The sequence below is a fragment of the Bufo gargarizans genome, chromosome 3 (assembly GCF_014858855.1).
Source record: "Bufo gargarizans isolate SCDJY-AF-19 chromosome 3, ASM1485885v1, whole genome shotgun sequence".
NCBI classification, from domain to species: Eukaryota; Metazoa; Chordata; class Amphibia; order Anura; family Bufonidae; genus Bufo; species Bufo gargarizans.
Genome location: NC_058082.1, coordinates 557,322,292 through 557,336,570, shown reverse-complemented (window position 1 = coordinate 557,336,570; position 14,279 = coordinate 557,322,292).

Here is a 14,279-nt window from a genome sequence, read left to right as displayed (position 1 = left end):
TAACCTTTACAGGAGAACTTAATGTGACCTTCTCTAACCTTCTGAATGCACACGTCCAACTGTTCAATGTTTCAGTACTTTTTGCACAACTTGCTGTTCTCTAACAAGGAGCTTAACGGCAAAATCTTAGAGTGGCACAGAGTGTCATCAGCAAGTTGTATCAGAGATACAGTCACAGAAAGGCAGAGAAGTGGACATCCTTTGGCCCATCCCACACTGATGACCGCTTCATTGTGAGCATTGCCCTATGGAACCGGATGATGAATGCCACACAACTCCAGGCACATTTAAGAGAGGTGAGAGGCACCCAAGTGTCATGTCAGACCATTTGAAACCGTTTACATCAGCGTGGTCTGCATGCTAGGGTACCTGACCACACCACCAGGCACAGGCGTCATTGTCTTGCATGGGCCAGCAAGCATCTACGCTGGACAAGGGACCAGTGGGCCTCAGTGCTGTTCACTGATGAAGGTCGATTCACGCTGAGCAGAAATGATGGCCACCAGCGATGTTGGAGACGTGAAGGAGAGTGTTATGCATCAGCCACTGTTGTCACCAGACAAGCCTTTCTTTGGTGGTGGTGGTGTTTTAGTGTGGGCCAGTGTGTCTAGTCAATACAACTGTGTGAATGGTCCAGTGACAAGCCCATACTACCTGAAGAACATCATTAATTCAGTCATTGGGCCTCTGCATGAACAACACAGGCCTAATGTCATCTTCATGGAGGACTACGCGCCAACTCATTGAGGTCACATCATTAGAGAACAGCTGCTGGAGACTGCGGGACCTCAAATGGAGTGTCCTGCACTTTCTCCAGACCTGAATACCATTGAAAACCTCTGGGATCAGCTGAGTCGCTGTGTAGAGGCTCGTAACTCTGTACCCCAGAACCTCAATGACCTGAGGGCTGCCCTTCAAGAAGAGTGGGATGCCATGCCTCAGCAGACAATAAGTCGAATTGTAAACAGCAGGAGACATCGCTGTCAGCTGATGCTGAAGGCCACATGACAAGTTCTTGAGACACTGACATTTTGTGGCGGTATACCCAGCACTGGTGTCGGCTTTTGTTTCAATAAATTGTTTGAGATTAGGAAATCAACATCACTGCTTCTACTTAAGTGCCCGACTTTCATGATATAATATCACTGGAGCCGGAACTTTCCATATATTTCATCTGAAAGCCAAATATCCCTAACTTTTTGTGAGTTGTGTAACTATATTCAGGAGATGTCCAGGTTATACCAGCACGGTCCATATATCTCTGAGGAGTCAATGCTCGTTCTGTAAAATGTCTTCCTCTGCTAAATTCACTAAGTCTATTGTGTTTCTATGCAGTCATAAAGTTGCATGTTCATTCTACCCTATTGTCGTTCCTTTATGTTGAGAAGACAATAATTCCTCATACATTATTCACTTTGATGCGGCATCTTATTAATGCTCAGATTGTCAGGATGTCACTCAGAAGTTTTACCAGAAAGAGCAACAATTCTTAAACATAATTTGTCATTTTCATTACAAAAGGGGCTGCAAATAGTTTGATTACTCAGAAAGCAAACAAAAGCCATGGCAACAGCACAAAAGATTGAATATGCATGTGCTCACAATGATAGGCTGTCTGCAAAGTGTCTCACCGGCAAGTTGACAAGATTTGTGGAAGGAAGTCACTCCTAGACTGCAGCAAGCAGGAGCAACTTTAGCCTCAGCTATTGGAGTGAGAGTCAAGAAGGGTCAAGACACAACTTGAATGAATTTACTGTACATAAAAAGTTGTATATTACTTATTCTGCACTGATCCTGAGTTACATCCTGTATTATACTCCAGAGCTGCACTCACTATTCTGCTGGTGCAGTCACTGTGCACATACATTACTTATTCTGCACTGATCCTGAGTTACATCCTGTATTATACTCCAGAGCTGCACTCACTATTCTGCTGGTGCAGTCACTGTGTACATACATTACTTATCCTGTACTGATCCTGAGTTACATCCTGTATTATACTCCAGAGCTGCACTCACTATTCTGCTGGTGCAGTCACTGTGTACATACATTACTTATTCTGCACTGATCCTGAGTTACATCCTGTATTATACTCCAGAGCTGCACTCACTATTCTGCTGGTGCAGTCACTGTGCACATACATTACTTATTCTGCACTGATCCTGAGTTACATCCTGTATTATACTCGAGAGCTGCACTCACTATTCTGCTGGTGGAGTCACTGTGCACATACATTACTTATCCTGTACTGACCCTGAGTTACATCCTGTATTATACTCCAGAGCTGCACTCACTATTCTGCTGGTGCAGTCACTGTGTACATACATTACTTATCCTGTACTGATCCTGAGTTACATCCTGTATTATACTCCAGAGCTGCACTCACTATTCTGCTGGTGCAGTCACTGTGCACATACATTACTTATCCTGTACTGATCCTGAGTTACATCCTGTATTGTACTCCAGAGCTGCACTCACTATTCTGCTGGTGGAGTCACTGTGTACATACACTACTTATCCTGTACTGATCCTGAGTTACATCCTGTATTATACTCCAGAGCTGCACTCACTATTCTGCTGGTGGAGTCACTGTGTACATACATTACTTATCCTGTACTGACCCTGAGTTACATCCTGTATTATACTCCAGAGCTGCACTCACTATTCTGCTAGTACAGTCACTGTGTACATACATTACTTATCCTGTACTGATCCTGAGTTACATCCTGTATTATACTCCAGAGCTGTACTCACTATTCTGCTGGTGCAGTCACTGTGTACATACATTACTTATCCTGTACTGATCCTGAGTTACATCCTGTATTGTACTCCAGAGCTGCACTCACTATTCTGCTGGTGGAGTCACTGTGTACATACACTACTTATCCTGTACTGATCCTGAGTTACATCCTGTATTATACTCCAGAGCTGCACTCACTATTCTGCTGGTGGAGTCACTGTGTACATACATTACTTATCCTGTACTGACCCTGAGTTACATCCTGTATTATACTCCAGAGCTGCACTCACTATTCTGCTAGTACAGTCACTGTGTACATACATTACTTATCCTGTACTGATCCTGAGTTACATCCTGTATTATACTCCAGAGCTGTACTCACTATTCTGCTGGTGCAGTCACTGTGTACATACATTACTTATCCTGTACTGATCCTGAGTTACATCCTGTATTATACTCCAGAGCTGCACTCACTATTCTGCTGGTGTAATCACTGTGTACATTACATTACTTATCCTGTACTGATCCTGAGTTACCTCCTGTATTAAACTTTAAAACTATATTTACTACATTGCATACTTCACAGCTGAAATCTCCCAGTATGTATCTTCTCTGCATGTTTATTGTCTGCACAGAGCTTTCATCGTGTGTATTGTAATGTGATGTAGAAAATACCCTTATTGCCCCTTCTGTCTAATCTTTTGGGGGTGAGAACACATTTGATGACTGTTTCTGGTAATAACCAGCAGAATAATAAGTGCAGCTCTGGAGTTTAATACTGGCTATAACTCAGGAATAAAAACAAACAAAGACCCTCAGAACGTGAATGAGGGGCCCACGGTGTCTTTTTCTGTGGCCTGGCCCCCTCTACTCCTTGTACGCCCCCGGTCAGCACAAGGTTAGTGATTCGGCGTCGGTTTTTACACTTTTCTTACCGTTGCACTTTCCCTTTAATCCAGCGTCAGTTGTGCGCGGCCGCCGCTGATTTATTCAGTCTTTGAGCGTGCTTCTGATCTTCCATGTTATACTGCAGAAGGCAGACTTTCTGGATTATCCAATGCTGGATAAAAGGAACTCTACAATGAAATATTTTGGTAAAAAATGAACTTCATTTCTCATCTTCACGGAAACAATGAAACAAATATGTAAATGTTCATTAAAATGCAAAGTCAAGAACGAGGCGAACCCAAGGGAAATCTCTCTGTGTTTTCTCCTCACTGTGCTGAGAGTGAAATTAAAATTCATGTTTCTCTGTCTGTCCCCCTCCGTTTGTCTACATCAGCTCCCCCCCCCCCACACCTGTCCGCCTCCACCAGTCCCCTTCATGTGCCTACCTCTGCCTGTCCCTCTCCATCTGTCCTCATCCGCCTGTCTCCCTCCACCTGTCCCCCAAAACCAGTCCCCACTGCCTGTCTTTCACTGCAAATCCCAATCCCTGTCCACAAGTCCATCTCTACCTGACCCCCCCTTCTACCTGTCCCCCTCTGCAAGTCCATCTCCACTTGCCCCCTCTTCCAGCCCGCCTCCATCTGTCCCACTTAACCTGCACTCCTCTGCAAGTCCTTCTCCACCTGCCCCCTCTTCTAGTCCCCTTCCACCTGTCCATCTCTACCTGCACCTCTCTACCTGTCACCGTCAGCAAGTCCTTCTCCACCTGCCCCCTCTTCTAGTCCCCTTCCACCTGTCCATCTCCACCTGCCCCACTCTACCTGTGTCACGGAAGGGGTTACAGAAAACTAGAAGACACAAATGAAGATCCGACTGACTTGATCCAAAACTAAGGAACCAAAGTGTAAGCCCTGTAACAGCCCTAGCTCTCTCCCTTACTGCTCAGCCTATGCAAAAATTTCAATGGTAGATAATTGCATACCCTCGTTCCTCGACTGTATGACACCTGAACAACCTATAATAGTGAGGGGACACGACCACCGGCTCCCTACACTTAATACGGAGGGAGTCAGGGTCACCTAGGATCAAGCAAACAGGAAAACACAAATAAATGAACAGACTTATCTGTAGAAGCATCAGTTGTAGCATCCAGCATGCACACAATCCAGGAAGTTGTATAAACCGCAAAGTGATGCAGTATGGGAGGGGATTTAAAGGGATGCAATCAGTGCAACTAGATGACAGCTGAGAGAGGGCAACGAGATGACAAAACGAAAGCAAAACAAAAGAACCTCAAGCAGGAGGTTCTGAAGAACGTCTGTCAGAGCTTCTCAGATGTCTGGCGGTGACAACCTGTCATCGTCAGCAAGTCCTTCTCCACCTGCCCCCTCTGCTAGTCCCCTTCCACCTGTCCATCTCCACCTGCCCAACTCTACCTGTCATCGTCAGCAAGTCCTTCTCCACCTGTCCCCCCTCACTTGCCCCCTCCACCTGTCCCCCCTCACTTGCCCCCTCCACCTGTCCCCCCTCACTTGCCCCCTCTACCTGCCCCCCTTCACTTGTCTTCCTCCTCCTGCCCCCCCATTCAGTTTCATGTTTGTTGATGTCACTGCCCCTTTGTTTATTCCTGTTTGTATTATATGTTGATTTATTCATCACTTCTGCACAATCTTTATTAGTCATTGCTATAGTCATTCATTCGTCTATTTCTTCCTTCATTCCATTATTTACATAGGTGTTCATTTATTTGTCTCTTTTCTTTATTTTCCTCTTTTGTCATTTATTGTTGCATCCTTCCATATTTCTTACTATATCCTTTATTCATTCACCTTTGCCCTTTATCCATTCCTTTGTATTCATTCGTATTATTGATTTCGTTTTCTCATACATCCATGTTTAACATCTGTGTATGTTATCGTTTGAGCTTGTTGGTCTCTTCATCCTTCTTTCTGTTTATTTTGTCAGTTTTTTTATTCATTTATTATATAATAACTTCATTCATGATGAATATTCCCACATACATTCACTTGTTCAAACACTGATTTATTAATTTGCACCTCCATTCTCCCCTATGTGTGAGTTGCGTATTCATTCCTTCATTCATATTATTCTTTGCTTCTTATTATTTGTATGCTTTATCATTATTTCCATTTTTCTTTGTTTACATTCCTCTTTCTAGTTAAAGGGGTTTTCCCATCACAATGATCACTGTTAAATCTCTTAATGATTTGACAGTGATCATTTTTGTAAATACATTTAATTACCCAATTCCCACCCTTTTTGAGAAAATAAGTCCCCTCTTACCTGATCGTTGTCTTTCGTCTCCCCTGGTTACGGCCACCTCTCCTGTCGAATCCCGCCGGGCCGCGCTTGCGCAGAAGACTGAAGATTTTCTCCCTGCTGGGCCGCGCAATGTCCTGAACGCGCACGCCGCCGCGCATGCGCCATGATGACTTCTTCCTGGCCAGTATATTACAGAGCCACGAACGCGCCAGCTTTGTACTATACAGGTCAGGAATAAGTCACCATGGCGCATGCGCGGAGGCGTTCACGTTCAGGACATCGCGCAGCCCGGCCGGGAGAAAATCTTCAGTCTTCTGCACAAGCCCGGCCGAAAGAAGAACCCAGGAAGTGAACATCGTGCTCAACGAAGGAAAGTATGAAAAGTGAAGATGGGAATACCCCTTTAAGTGTTCATTCATTTATCCATACATTTCATTTCATTCATCGCCTCTCTAACCTCCCCTGTTCATTCATTCCTTCAGCTTGCACACTCATTCTGCACATCATTTCATTACTTTTTAATGCCTCCTCCATTTTCTTATTTACTTTCCTGTGCATCCACACATTAATTTGTTTAGTTTTTTTCCATTGCAATCTCGTATAAATACCGTAAGTCAGTCCTTGTGCGATCTGAGAAAAATGCAGACTCCACTCAGTTTCTTTATTGTATGCACTTATATAGCGCTACTATATTCCGCAGCACTTTACAGACATTATCATCCAATTGTCCCCAATGGGACTCACAATCTAAGGTCCCTGTCAAGATGTCTTTGGAGTGTGGGAGGAAACCAGAGAACCAGGAAGAAACCCTTGCAAAGACGGGTAGAACATACAAACTCCATGCAGATGTTGTCCTTGGTCGGATTCAAACCTAGGACCCCTGCGCTGCAAGGAACCAGGGCTAACCGCTGAGCCACCGTGCTGCCCAGTTCAATCATTGATTCAGAAGATATGTGAACATCTACTGAATTCTTAGTTTCTTTAATTCCGTTTCTATTTCTTTTCATTCCCTTAGGCCCCTTGCAGATGAGCGTTCCTCCCGCAGCGAGTCCGCATCGCAGCACCCGGCCTGACCTCCCAGCACTGACGGGATTCACATAGCATTATTTTGGTTTGTAAGGGTTACATAGCATCATAAATCAATATAATGCTATGTGACCCCCGGCAGCGCTGGGAGCTGCGTTGCGGACTCGCTGCGGGAGAAACGCTCGTCTGCAAGGGGCCTTAGTCAGTTATACATTCCTCCATTCGTTCTTGTGTCCAGTCTTTCATTCAGTTTATGCAGTCAGTGTGTCATAAGATATTCACTTCACTTAATCTTCCTTTTTTCATCTCTCCATTCCTCGATTCGTTCTCAGTTGACTCTTCCATCCATTCATTTATTCATCTGTTCATTCATTTGTTCATCCTGTTGATTCACTTTAGCTTACTACTATTTTCAACCCTTTTGCTCCCCATTCTGTGCGAGTCATTTAGTCACTTTATATTTTAATGTATTCATTCACTTGGCCATTCTCAATTCCTCCATCAATATAGTTCATTCCCTCATACACTGCACTCGGAAAGTCTTCAGACCCGTTGACTTTTTTCACGTTTTATAATATTGCGGCCATTCGCTAAAATAAAAAAATAAAAAATTTTCATCTTCCCAACTGCTGATAGTTGGGTTTTAAAGATGGCCCTAGCCATGACTTTCTGCTGTTTTGAACAGCAGACATCGGGGGCCAATGTCTGTGATCGTCGATAATGCCGATCACAGGCATTTAATCAATTAGATACTGCGGTCAATTATGACTACAGCTTCTTAGGCGGCTTTCCCCAGGATCCCTGCTCTCCCTGGGCCTGGACGGTTCCCACGAACAATTATTTGGGGAGACGTAGTTTGTATTTAAAAGCCCTGGTCTCTCCAAGACTTTTACTGCTGTAGCTCCAGGTGGCGAATCTGCCATGAATTGCATTGTAAGGGAGGAGCGGTCTAATAATCGCTTCATATAGTCACCTAGGGTGACATCCAAAAAGTTTTTAAAAAAAGTTAAAAATATATAAACTGTCAAATCACTTTTCCCCATAATTAAAATAAAAGTAAACAACTACAAAATCATTGGTATCGCCGCATCCCAAAACACCCAAACTATTAAAATATAAACATATTTATCCTGTAATGGAAAAAAAGTAGTCAAAATGGCCGATTCAACATTTTTTCATGGTTTTACCTCCTTCAAAATAATGAACAAAAAGTGGTCAAAAAGTCATACACACTGCAAAATGGTATCAATAAAAACGACAGATGACCTCACACGGCTCTGTAAAAAAAAAAAGTTATGGGGTTCAGAATATAGCATTTAAAAAAAAAAATTCCAAAGTTTTTTTTCCAAAGAAAAACCATATAAAAGTGGTCTCAGTGTAATTGTACTGACCCCGAGAATGAAGGGAGCAGGTCAGTTTTACCGCAGAAGGAACACCATAAAAACAAAACCTATAAAACTATGGAGCAATTGCCTTTTTTTTTTCCAGTTTCAACCAATTTTGGAATTTTTCCCACTACATTGTAGACAATAGTAAATGGTGACATTAGAAAGTGCCGCTTGTCCTGCAAACACGAAGGTGATGCCGGAGCTTCTCCAGTCAAGTGATGGACACTGAAAGGACAATCTGTATTTGGTCGTATTTCTGAATATTCACAATTTTGCAGCACGTTTCTGCCCGCGCTCGGGGTCACCGCCACTTATTAGAGAGGGAGGAATATGGAATAAATACATGACTGATGGAATTGGAGGAAGAAAACTATAATTTCCTAAAATTACAGAGCTGGCAGTGTCAGATGATGGCGGTGCTGTTTACCGTCCGATACTGCCGAGGAAAGTGCAAGTGCTGATAGCGTGCAGACGATATATATACACAGGGTCATGGGGGGGCACGTAGAACAAGGCGGATTACTGATAAATCCACAGGAGGTTAAAGGGGCGTGCCCCCATCAATGCTGGCGAGGTCAATGATGTTTCCGTATTCACGCAGATTAGAGAGGAAAATGTAAATTACATTAACACCATAGAGCAGGGGTCAGCAACCTCCGGTGAAGAGCAGAGACACTGTACAATGCTGGGAGTTGTAGTTTCACAACAGTTGGCGTGCCGGAGGTTGCCTACCACTGCCATAGAGGTTATAAAGTCCCACAACTGGCGACGGGGTCAGAAATTATGCTGAGGGCAAACCGGAAAAGAGCAGACACCACACTGGACTACAAGCCCCATCATCTAATGTCCTTATAAAATAATCTCATGGGGCAGTGCTGCTGTATCTAAGCCTGTCATGTGTGATACTGTCTGCGGAACTGCTGTATCTAAGCCTGTCATGTGTGATACTGTCGGTGGAACTGCTGTATCTAAGCTTGTCATGTGCGATACTGTCGGCAGAACTGCTGTATCTAAGCCTGTCATGTGTGATACTGTCTGCTGAACTGCTGTATCTAAGCCTGTTATGTGTGATACTGTCTGCGGAGCTGCTGTATCTAAGCTTGTCATGTGTGATACTGTCTGCGGAGCTGCTGTATCTAAGCCTGTCATGTGCGATACTGTCTGATGAACTGCTGTATCTAAGCCTGTCATGTGCGATACTGTCTGATGAACTGCTGTATCTAAGCCTGTCATGTGTGATACTGTCCGCAGAGCTAATGTATCTTAGCTTATAGTGTGTGATACTGTCTGCTCAGTTGGTGTATCTAAACCTAATCATGTGTGATACTGTGCTGCTGAACTGATGTATCTAAGCCTGTCATGTGTGATACTGTCTGCGGAACTGATGTATCTGTAACAATATCTGCGAAGAACCTGTATCTAAGCCTATCATGTGTGATACTGTCTGCTGAGCCAAGTATCTAAGCCTGTCTTATGTAATACACTCCACAGAGCCACTGTATCTAAGCTAATGATGTGTGATACTGACTGTTGTGTTGCTGTATCTAATCCTTTCATGTGTGACACTCAAAAAACAAAACATACCCAAGCTTATCATGTGTGATGCTATGTGTTGTGCTGGTGTATCTAAACCTTTCATGTACAATAGAGTCTTTCTGGTGTATCTAAGCCTTTCACATTAGCGATCAGTTCTGAAAGTGTCATATTTGTTACATATTGCAGAAACAATGTAATGTACTGCAATCCCTCTTTTTACCACTAGGTGGAGCCTTATTGTATTGTACTATGCATGTGCCTGATTATAGTACATTGTGCCCCATCTGCTTATAGTCATCTTCCTCTATAACAGCACACCCTGTGGTCAGACTGGGAATTGCAAGTAAACCTGATCCATGATGTTTATGTGATGGTGATGTATGAATGGTCCCAAATGACAGCATTCCATTGTGCTAAATCACGATCTATTGCCATCCTGGTATCATCAGCTATACGGGATCCTTCCACCTCACAGACACGGTGATTAGCGATTCTACAGCAATGAAATTACACTCTGCGATAAAACCCATTTGTGATGTCACATTTATAAACATTTATAGACACTTTTCCAGGGCAAATATAAACTTTATTGCAAACGCAATTTCAAAATAAAATTACCCTTTGAAATTTTCGGGGAGGGCGGCGAAGTGCGCAGGATGTTGTGGTGGAAGGGAAAATATTTTCGCGGAGGCATCTGGAAGATGGGATTTTATTGGAAAGATAAAACAGCGTAAAATATCTACAAACCCGACGCGTAATTATAAAATGAGCATTGTCTGCGGGGAGGGTTTACAGGCGCCGGGACACGGGCTGCTGCCTAAATCCACATAAATGGCAATGAATGTCCTAGAAAAAAACGAAGATCCAAAGTAATTACCGATGCAGGATTCATAGTGACAACCGGGGGAATTAAAGGGGCAGCACAGGGTGCCTTAGAGTGGTGATCCAGAGGATCTTCTGAATGGGTATTTAAAGGGAAAATATATATATATATCTTTTTTTTTTACCCAGGAACAGCGCCCCCTTTTGCAATGGCAGAGTCTGGTGGTATTGCAGCTCAACCATACCAGCCAATAGAGAATAAAAAACTGTAAAATAATAATAATACCATCATTTTTGTTGTGAAAAAGACCTTAGTTGTAAGTAATGGCTCCAAAGCCACTTCGGAATGGAGAGGTCTTCTACTGTGGGGTCCATTGCTGTAGACTAGGGTTCCACAGATACTCTGGTGGACCAGTCAATCACTTGTCCTGACCTGAAACATATTGCATCTGTTGCAGTGTATCAGCAAAGGTAAAGGCTAGCAGTTCAGAGCTGTGTAAAATAATATAAATATTAAAATAAGTCATACTGATCCCCTGATCATTGTGTTCTGAGGCTTCCAGTTTCCCCTTCCGGTCCCCATCAGTCTCATTCAGATTTTTCTGGTTTACCCTTCCAGTACCTCATCAGTCTCATTGTGATTCTTCCAGTTTCTTTTCCAGTACCCCATCAGTCTCAATGTGATTCTTCCAGTTTCCCCTTCCAATACCCCATCAGTCTCATTGTGATTCTTCCTGTTTCTTTTTCTGGTACCCCGTCAATCTCATTGTGATTCTTCCAGTTTCCCCTTATGATACCTCATCAGTCTCATTGTGATTATTCCTGTTTCTTTTCCGGTACCCCGTCAGTCTCAATGTGATTCTTCCAGTTTCCCCTTATGATACCTCATCAGTCAGATTGCGATTATTCCAGTTTCTTTTCTGCTACCCCATCAGTCTCATTGTGATTCTTCCAGTTTCTCCTTCCGAGACCCCATCAATATCATTCTAATTCTTCCAATTTCCCCTTTCAGTACCCTGTCAGTCTCATTGTGATTATTCCAGTTTCCCCTTCTGATACCTCACCAGTCTCATTCTGATTCTTCCAGTTTCTTTTCTGGTAACCCATCAGTCTCATTCTGATTCTTCCAGTTTCCCCTACCGATACCTCATCAGTCTCATTCTGATTCTTCCAGTTTCCCCTTCCGATACCCCATCAGTCTCATTGTGATTCTTCCTGTTTCTTTTTCTGGTACCCCGTCAGTCTCAATGTGATTCGTCCAGTTTCCCCTACCGATACCTCATCAGTCTCATTCTGATTCTTCCAGTTTCCCCTACCGATACCCCATCAGTCTCATTGTGATTCTTCCTGTTTCTTTTCCGGTACCCCGTCAGTCTCAATGTGATTCTTCCAGTTTCCCCTTATGATACCTCATCAGTCTCATTGCGATTATTCCAGTTTCTTTTCCGGTACCCCATCAGTCTCATTGTGATTCTTCCAGTTTCCCCTTCCGATACCCCATCAGTCTAATTGTGATTCTTCCTGTTTCTTTTCCGGTACCCCATCAGTCTCATTCTGATTCTTCAAATTTCCCCTTTCAGTACCCTGTCAGTCTCATTGTGATTATTCCAGTTTCCCCTTCTGATACTTCATCCGTCTTATTCTGATTCTTCCAGTTTCTTTTCCGGTAACCCATCAGTCTCATTCTGATTCTTCCAGTTTCTTTTCCGGTAACCTATCAGTCTCATAGTGATTCTTCCAGTTTCTTTTCCGATATCTCATTAGTCTCATTGTGATTCTTCCAGTTTATTTTCCGGTACCCCATCAGTCTCATTGTGATTCTTCCAGCTTCCCCTTCCGATACCCCATCAGTCTCATTGTGATTCTTCCTGTATCTTTTCTGGTACCCCATCAATCTCATTCTGATTCTTCCAATTTCCCCTTTCAGTACCCCGTCAGTCTCATTGTGATTCTTCCAGTTTCTTTTCCGATATCCAGTCAGTCTCATTTTGATTCTTCCAGTTTCTTTTTCTGGCACCCTGTCAGTCTCATTGTGATTCTTTATTTTTCCCCTTCCGGTACCGCGTCAGTCTCATTCTGGTGACTCAGATACCCCAATCTCTAATTCCTTGTCTCTCTTGATGCGCAGGAAGTGACCACTGAGCAGTGGAGCCAGTGATTGGCTGGGTGGTCATTTCCTGTGTGTGAAGAAAAACCAGGAATTAATTTAGACTGGGGCTGGAATGGTAATGGGGGCAGCAGGGGATCGGTCAGGTGAAGATGCCATAATTTAGTATTTTTACTCAGCAGTAAACTTTAAATTAAATTAAATAAATAAGCAGATGGACCTGTCCTTTAAAGTATGGACAAACCCTTTTAGATTAGCTATATCACTTTCTGTACATAGATACACAATGTCAGCATCACACCGTCCTGTCAAATTATTGCATATTGCATGATGGGGGTTGTGGTGCTGCATGGTTCTCCAAGACTCAAACTACTACAAACTTAGATGTAGTGATGTGCTTTTGCTTTAAAATGAGTTAATATAATGAAATTCAATATCTTCCTGTGTGAGAATCTTCCTTAATTGGTTGGAGGCTGAGGAGATAGATGGGGAATACTCGCTAATTACACTCGGATATTATTTTGTGTGTATACAAATAGACGCCAGTGATAACCGCTCAATGCCAGGGAGCGGATTACAGACCAGTTTAACCTGCAATTAAGAAAGAAATCACAGCTCGGAGGAGTTTATCCAGAAAGTCACGAGAAACGGAAAGGTCGACCCGACGAGCGCGCTCCATGACCTGCAAAGTGTAAGGGAAAACTCTAGAAAAAGAAGCAAAAGATTTTAGGATCCTGGGATCCACCCTTTGTATTAGAGCACATAAAACATGTCCTGATGTAAGAACAGCCTATGAAGGGGCCTCGGAGGTGACCATTGGGGGCCTAGAAATCACCTTAGCAGACTAGTTATGGTACCCTCTCTGCCTATCTTGGATTAATTTCAGACTTCCCAGGTGGTCTAGAGTAGTAGAAGGGTAAATGCCTGCTTCTCTGATGATCTAGGGTAGTAGAGGAGTTAATGCCAACTTCACTGGTCGTGTACAGTAGGTTGGTGGAGGGGGTCATTGTCTTTTGTGGTGGTCTTAGGAAGAAGTGTTAATGCTACAATACCTGATGGTCTAGGGTAGTGCCAGAGATAATTCCAGCTTCATTGATGGTCTACGGTTGTAAAAGAGTTGTGGCCTGAATTGGTTGTCTAGGTCACAGGACAGTTTACTATGTGTTTCTTTTGTAGCCTAGGCTATTGGAGGGGTTAATCATTATATCTTTAGTGAAATAGGTTGATGTTAGGAAAAATTGATGCCTGATTACCTGGTGGTGTAGGGTGAGGGATTAATGTCTGCTTCCCTAGGTGGCCTATGGCAGTGCTCCTCAATCTGTGAGATGGTCCTTAATTGTGAGATTTTCACCAGCTATTTGTAAGGTATGTATCTGGTTGCTGTGATCTTTGATTTAGAAATGGGTATGCTGTCAATTTTAATATTCCGTGGTGGTCTAGGGGTTCATTTCTTGTATCCATGTGGTTTTCTTAGGTCTTCAGGCTCCAG